This window comes from Platalea leucorodia (genome assembly GCF_965183815.1).
Source record: "Platalea leucorodia genome assembly, chromosome: 1".
Classification (NCBI taxonomy): domain Eukaryota; kingdom Metazoa; phylum Chordata; class Aves; order Pelecaniformes; family Threskiornithidae; genus Platalea; species Platalea leucorodia.
The window spans coordinates 56,369,329-56,376,743 of NC_138823.1; positions in this window are offsets into that span (position 1 = coordinate 56,369,329).

Consider the following 7,415-nt stretch of genomic DNA (forward strand, 5'->3'; position numbering starts at 1 on the left):
TTATCTCTGCAACTTTTATATGAGTCAAAAAAAGTTCATTTATGTCCTTGCTTCACCTAGCAGGCATTTGCAGTGTGGTGAGGAAAGATGGGTGGGAAAAAAAGGTACTCTTGCTGCTCCGTTGCCTCATATGGAAGTTCAGCAGTCAGCCCAACCCTTGTTGACATCTAATGATGGACCGTTTGAATGATCTACACAACCGCTGAGAGGTCCCAGCATGAAAACAAGGGAAGATGAGCACTAGCTGCTGCTGTGTAAGTCTGTTCTAACTTCTGTTGGCAGATTGCTGTTCTTTAGGAGCCCTTGTTAAGTGTAGCCCATTCCCACGCTTCAGTGTTGGGGCAGGAGGGGGGCGGGGGGGGGATTGTTTCCTCCTAATACCAAGCCCAACATGCTGTACCACTAAACTCGTCAGATGCTGTGAGGTCCTGTAGTCCCTGGCAGTTTCTTCATCCTGGAGAAAATACACAGGAGTGTCCTTTGATAAGCAAGCATGGCAAGCAGAAATCACAGGACTGTCAGAAATAGGATAGTAACATCTGCTGCAAAGTAGTGGTGGTTTCTTAACTTTCATGAAGTAATGGTAGATAGACCGGGGCCATTGAATGGTGATTTGCCACTGATTGCAGTGTGGTTATGATTTAATCCAGTAAATTCCTGAAATGGCACAATTTCAGTGGTGTGTCCATGTAGCACTGCATCTTGTACCAAAACCAAAGTTCATCTCCATCAAGAGACTGATAAAATATTTGATTGTGTCCATAAAGTCTTAGATCTGCCTATAATGGACATTCAGCCAGTCGGTTAACAGATCATTTCTTCATAGGTGAACAGAAAGAAAATAGGAAGACTGGAAATTTCTCTTGTGTAATAGTGAGTCATGATACGGAAAAAGCTGAAAACCACTGGCTTACCAGGACATCTTGAATGATGCACTGTTGTGCTGTGTGTGCTAGAGGAATAGTGATAGTCAAGTCTTCCCTTCGGCAGATGTTCTGCTCCTTCAGAGCAGAGATGCGCAACTAATGTCAACATTTGGTACTTCTGAGGAAGGAGGATGAGAAGAAGGTGGAAAAAAGGACTGGAAGTTAAAGCCAGGATACGGTGACTTGCTAAAGGAAATTCAGGGTTGTGTGTTTGTGCCCTTGCTGGAGATTTGAGCATTCCTTCATATAATTTAATTTAATCTGTTACTTATGTCACCGCACTGAAGGGGCAGGAATTTCTGGCAGCGAAGGGTTTGCCTTAACTGGTTTGCCTTTTTATCATTCTTTGTGAAAGTGATACCATACACTGATCGTTACTTAGAGTGCTAGATTTAAGCAGGATTGGGAATTTGGTAGGTCTTTCTGACTTGGGCAAGGATTTCTAGTTAATCCAGTTAGCCTTGGAAGCCAGTAGTTGTCTTACAGACTAGTGCTATCGGTTGTCTAAATGGGTCTGTTCTGCTAGCTGTCAGTGCTAGCATCAGCTCTGTGATCCCTCTGTTCAATGCCTGTGCCTTTTTGTGTGTCAAAATCTCACCGAGATAGAAAGATTTATAGCAGGTACATTTCTGAGGTGGCAAGGAAAGCCAGGTAGGTAGGAAAAGGGGAACAGAGTAACCAAGCTAGTAAAGGAAGAACATGAACAAAACCCTTTTCTAGAAGGGGAATGGGGAATGCAGCCCATTTCTAGCTTGGTCGCTTTCCTGTACTGAGAGTTCATTCGCATGAGTTCATCTCTGCAGTTTGTGAAAGACAAAAAGAAACTGCACCAACCAGCACGAATTCATTCTCCCTTCTTGTGTTGGCAGCTTTTCATTCAGTGGAAACGGCAGTAGTTTTGCTGAAGCAAAGAATCCTTTCCCTGTAATGAAAACAGCTCATTGCCGTACTAATGGCAGGTAGAGCCTCACTTTGGGGAGAAAAGGCAGAAATACTTGGACTGTGTCCTTCAAATTACTACTGTCGTTTATACAGACCCTTGATTGTACTGATTGCAAGTCTTCCTTTTAAAGTAGTTTAAATGGGTCAATTTGAGATGTTAGTTCTTAACATTTTTTTATTTCATGTTGAAAGATGTCAAACCAGTCGGCTCTAGTTTTTAAGTTGAATTTGCTTTGCCCTAACTAGTTGTCAGAATGGCTGCGTGAAACGTCGGGTTTGTTCACCTTTCTCTTCCTTCTGGCTTAGAACATTTCGAATGGTCAAAATATGAAGGTGGCATCCTAGCAGGTAGAGTCGTGTTGAGTGTAGCTATAAATGTGTTCGCACTAAATAAGGAAAAGCCGAAGTGCCAGAGTTCATCTTAGGCTGAAACGAGAAGTTTTGAGTACGGCGAGTGTTCATGGCATGGCTTGGATTTCCTGCAAGGGCGGGCGCGCTGGTGGAAGTTGTCCATTAGGGGTCACTGAAGCTCCGCCAGTGAAGGACGCAGTTACCTGTCCTGTTGGATTAGCAGTTGCTTCTTGCTGCTTCCTACTGAGTAAATATCTCTTTTCCCAAAACTCCTGCTGCTTTTCCAAAGCAGCAACTTAAAGTATAAGAGTGGTGAATAGCTGTGGGCACTGAAAAGAGAGCCGAAGAACTGCACGAGTGTATTGTGTTGGTACAAGGAAGGACGTAATGAAGGATTAAAAACAGACACTTCTCTTTCTGTATGCGAAGTTATGTTTGCTTAAGTATCTTTTCTGACAGAAGGGATATTTTTAGCTAACTTCCAGTTATCTGTATGATAGATGCAATTTGTTTAGTTGTACTTCTTGAGGATCATCCCCTTCGATGACTTATTCAAAAATCATTAAGTATCCAGATGGTCCTTCATCATTTCATAATAAATGAATCAAAATGTAAAAAAACCTCAGTGTGATTTATTACTTGTGTTTCTATCAGGACTCATAATATCTTTTTTTTATTCTTAGAATTGCCCCTAAAATCTGTTCTTTGTACTATTACTTGATTTAGGTGGTCTTGAGTGAAATAATTTTTCCTTCCAACTCTGCCAAAATATACATAAACTATTTCTGATGAAGGGTGTTTTTCCTTAAAATTGTAAAGATCAAATTTTCATTTTAATTCCAAGTATTTCAGAGGTCCAATTCTATACATTATTCTTCAAGGATGCTGTTCTATCACAGAGAATTACAGGGTCAATGCTATTAAAACAAAATTTTATGTCAGTCTGGGTAAGTGCCAGCCCTTGCAAAAGAATCCAGCTTTCTGTAGATCCTAACAGATAGTTATGAAACATTCAGGTTTTATTTTATTTATAATTTTAAGTTTTTATTTCCTGAAGATGATTTTGGTCTCTTAGAAAGGAGGAATCCTGTTTGGTGTTGGCTATGATTTTTGTTGTTACGAGGGAATTAAGATGCTTTTTTAGATTAAAATTGTTATGTTTTCCTCTAACCCAGAGTTCCTTATCGTGTTCTCTAAAGCCTTCTGATGTTGCGTGTAAGGGTTATAAAACCTAGCATGTTTATCTCAATGTGTTAGTACACACAATCCTACAGACACCTTCCCTAGCTGGCATGAAATTGTGGGTCCCTAGAAGCTGGCTAGTACTGAAGAAAGCAGTCAGTTTTCTTTCTCAGGACAGTGATGCAAATTCACAGTAGCTATGTAAGCACAGGCCTTACGGAGTTGGCCAAGCTTGCATGAAAAGCAGGAGGGAAGGCAGCAGGGCAACCAGAAGGTGTTACCTGCCAAGTTATGAAATGACTTACTTTATGCTGCAGGTTTCTGACTATAGCCGCTTCTCCTTGGAGAGTACTGCAGCTGCCTCTCATGGGGTTTCTGATGGCATGTCAGGAGGGGGACAAAATCCACAGAGCTCTGATAACCACTGGGAGAAAGAGGAGACAGAAACATCCGTCTGCAGCCAGTGATGACCTCCACATAAGGGCATGGCTTTGTTTGCTCCAAAGCAGTTCTGATTTTTAAGAACAGAGAAGTGGAAGAGGCTCCTCAGGCCTCTTTAACTTAATCCCCCATGATTACAGGCAAACATAAAATAGAGGCTTTTTCCTCACTGCCATCCTATAATAGACAAGGATTAAAAGAAAACAAAGTTTTTCCCCTGCTGGGTAGGAAATCTTAATGGTAAACTTCTGCTGTCCCAGAGCTGATGAATCGTAATACTACAATGGATTTTTCTTCCAAGAATTGGTCTGATTGCTTGCATTTTTTTTAGGCCCATGTGGATTATCGATATCTGCAGTATACTGCAGTAGTACATTTCACAGCATAACTATACACTATGGGAAAAAGTGCTTCGCTTTATATTGAACCTATCATCTGCTAATTCATTTAATCCACCAGCATTCCCTTACCAGAAGAAGCAGGGAACAATTGTTTCCTTTTTAACTTTTCTGTGCCACCCATAATTTTAAGATCCTTTATCAAATGTTTCCATCAGTCATATCCTTTGCAGGCTTGACAAGTCCTAATATTTTCAATTGTTCCTGTTATTGAAGCCATTTCGTACCTTTAAACATCCTTACAGCCCTCCTCTGTACATTTTTTCTGTTACCATCTTTTTTCCAAGAAGGCTGGCACTGCATTCAAAAATGTAGTTTCAGTGGAGGTTTACACAATAGCTTTTTATCTTTTAATCAGTTAATTTATCCAGAAGAGGACATTTTCTTTTATCCTGTGGCATCTTAGTATCTCTAGGAGCCTTCAGTGCAGGACGTGGTTGAACGGCTTTTGTAAATCCAGGTAAATTAGATCAAGTGGATCTCTCTTTTCATGTGGTCTATAATGGCTGGATATCACAGATGATATTAGATCCCCAATGTCATTTTTCTACATGTCTTCTATTCTTTGATCACAGTATCTACCAACTATCCCATATTGATGTCAGTCTGATGTCCCCTAGAGAACTCTCCCCAGTGGAATGTGAGTGGGAGGACAGACAAGATGGGTAGTTTTTGCACTAGACGTGTATAGTCACCACTCTAAGGAAAGCACAGGCAGGTTACACTATTTCTGTGGGCATAAGAGCGGATTGAAAGCAGTTTAAAAGCAGTGAAAACCTCCATGTTGATGCATTTAAAATTTTAAACTTGGTTGTGTTTAACTTGCACCACTGGTGGTGTTCTGGATACAAACCTGTACCAAAATAACTCGCCTTTGCAGGTTCTTGTGTCTGTGTATCCAGACAAGGGTTACTTAAAATGGCAACAAAATCAATCTTAATTGAAATCAGTTTGTTATTCTCAAAATCTTGTTATGGGCAAAAATGGGGACATGCCTTATACGCAAAACAATTTATTCTTGGTCTAATTTAAATCTTAGTAGACTTAAATAAAATGCAATAAACAGTTACTACGATTAGTCCAGTTACTAAATTTCACAGTCCCAATTATCTAATTAAATAAATACTTCTCATTGTTAAAAAAAAACAGTTTAAATTGTTGCAGAGAAACACACGCGAGCACATGCAGACACACTGGGTGGAGTGTGATGCTGATGGTTGTCTTTGTCAGGAGGAATGTGATGTTGGCAGCTTCTTCATCATTCTAGGCTCCGCTTGGGGCTATTTTCATGTTTGCTGACGCACTCGTACACCTTCTTCTTTCTTCACTGGTCTGCAAGTACGTTACATCCGCGTTTACAATATATAGTGCATTCTACATGTGTTGGATACTTTTTTTCTGTTCTCTTTTACTCCTCACACTGGTTTTGCCCAGCTCCAAATTGTGAATATCTTTAATTGACCATGGGTGAATACTTGCATCCTTAGTGTTATCCCGAGCTCCCTCTTATCAGCCCAGGCCTGTATTTCCCTAAATTGCATCCAGTATCCCCACTTCTGAGGCCTTTGCTGCCGTATCTTGCCTCTATCCCTTTGTAATTACAGTGGCCACTGTATGTTTGAGTCCTAAATACGTCTTTCTATGTAGAATAACCAACTACCACTACTATCTCTATAAAAATTATTACATCACATGATTAGAATAAGCAAAAGTACACAGAATTGGTAGTAGCTGTCTGATCACTAGGAAAAAAAAATGTTGTGTTAAAGCTAAGCAAACTAAATGAAGGTTTTCAGTCAGGCTGAGACAAGTTCAGCCAAAGGGGAGACCCAGACAACTACTCTAATAAGTCAAACATCATATTAAAGAGACGTCACTTACAACAAAAATATTAGCAGAAAAACATATTGTTTTCTATAGATAGCTGTAGATCCTCTGTAGGTTCTTGCAAGGCATCACCAAATTCAAACAGGAGAAAGCTGTGTATACTTACGTATGCTGTGGATGCTATGTCAATCTTAATGAGTCATGCAATCCAAAATGAGCAGCTCCACGGAACTGAATCGGTGCTGGGAGTCTGCATGGACATTGCTAGGGAAGGGATTGCTTTGGGCTTGCTCTGGTCTAGTCCCAGCCGCTGGCTGCCGATAGCCGTCGGAATTTGTTACCTGTGCTCCTGAAGATCATCTGGTTTACTTTCCTCTAGGAGAAATCCACTTTATTTTCTCCAACACAATTCTGCAATGTGAACTGAAGTGCAGTAAGAAGGGATGATCCTGATCTGAATTAAAATACTAATGTAGGCTTGTCTTGTATGGGATCAGAACCATGGTGATGAAAGCTCTTGAGTGGCATTTTTTATTTACTGGAGCATCTTTCAGTAGCAAAGCAGGAAAGTAAGAAATTAGGACTGGAACCAGAAAACTAAACAAAATAAGTTAAATGTGAGAGGAATATGAGGTTGCATAGTAAATGCACTCAACAAACCAGAGGGAGATTTCTGCAAGCGCCGTGATGAGATACGAAATGTAGCTGTAGATATGAAATGTAGCTGACCAGGGTCATCTACACTTTAATTAAATCAAGCTGAAAAATGCAAGAGCTCTGTTCGCATGGAAAAGCATGCACTGATGGTTCAATGGGAGGAAAAAAAATGCAAAGTAACAGTGTTGAAAGACAAGGGCCCTTCAAACTAAATCTCAGTCTGCTAACTCCGGTCCTTATTTGTAATGTCTTGATCTCTTTTGCTGCAGCTGGGGCAAGGGATACTAGGCTATGTAAAATGCCAGCTAACATCTTGAATTACAAAAGGAAGGGAGAAAAACAAGATCTGATTCTGCGGTGAAGCCATCCACTCAGAAGATGCTTTTCAATGCAAAAGTAATAACTGCATGCTATTAACTGTAACTGTAAACTTAAGCTCATGTAATATAGTGTTTATTCCCACTGAGTGGGTTCCTGTGAGTCTGATCTTTCGCATCTCCTTAATCCCTGCACATGCTACTTTATGCATTTTCCTTTCTAATGCTTTGCTTTGCTACCTGCTGTCTGTGTGCCACATGTAATTTTTGTAAGCATGCGGGATTATCTTCTTAGCAGTAGCTAGCAGCGGCTGGCATTTGCATGCTACCCTTGTTCAATTCAATTACTGACTGTCCACAAGGCAGTAATTGCA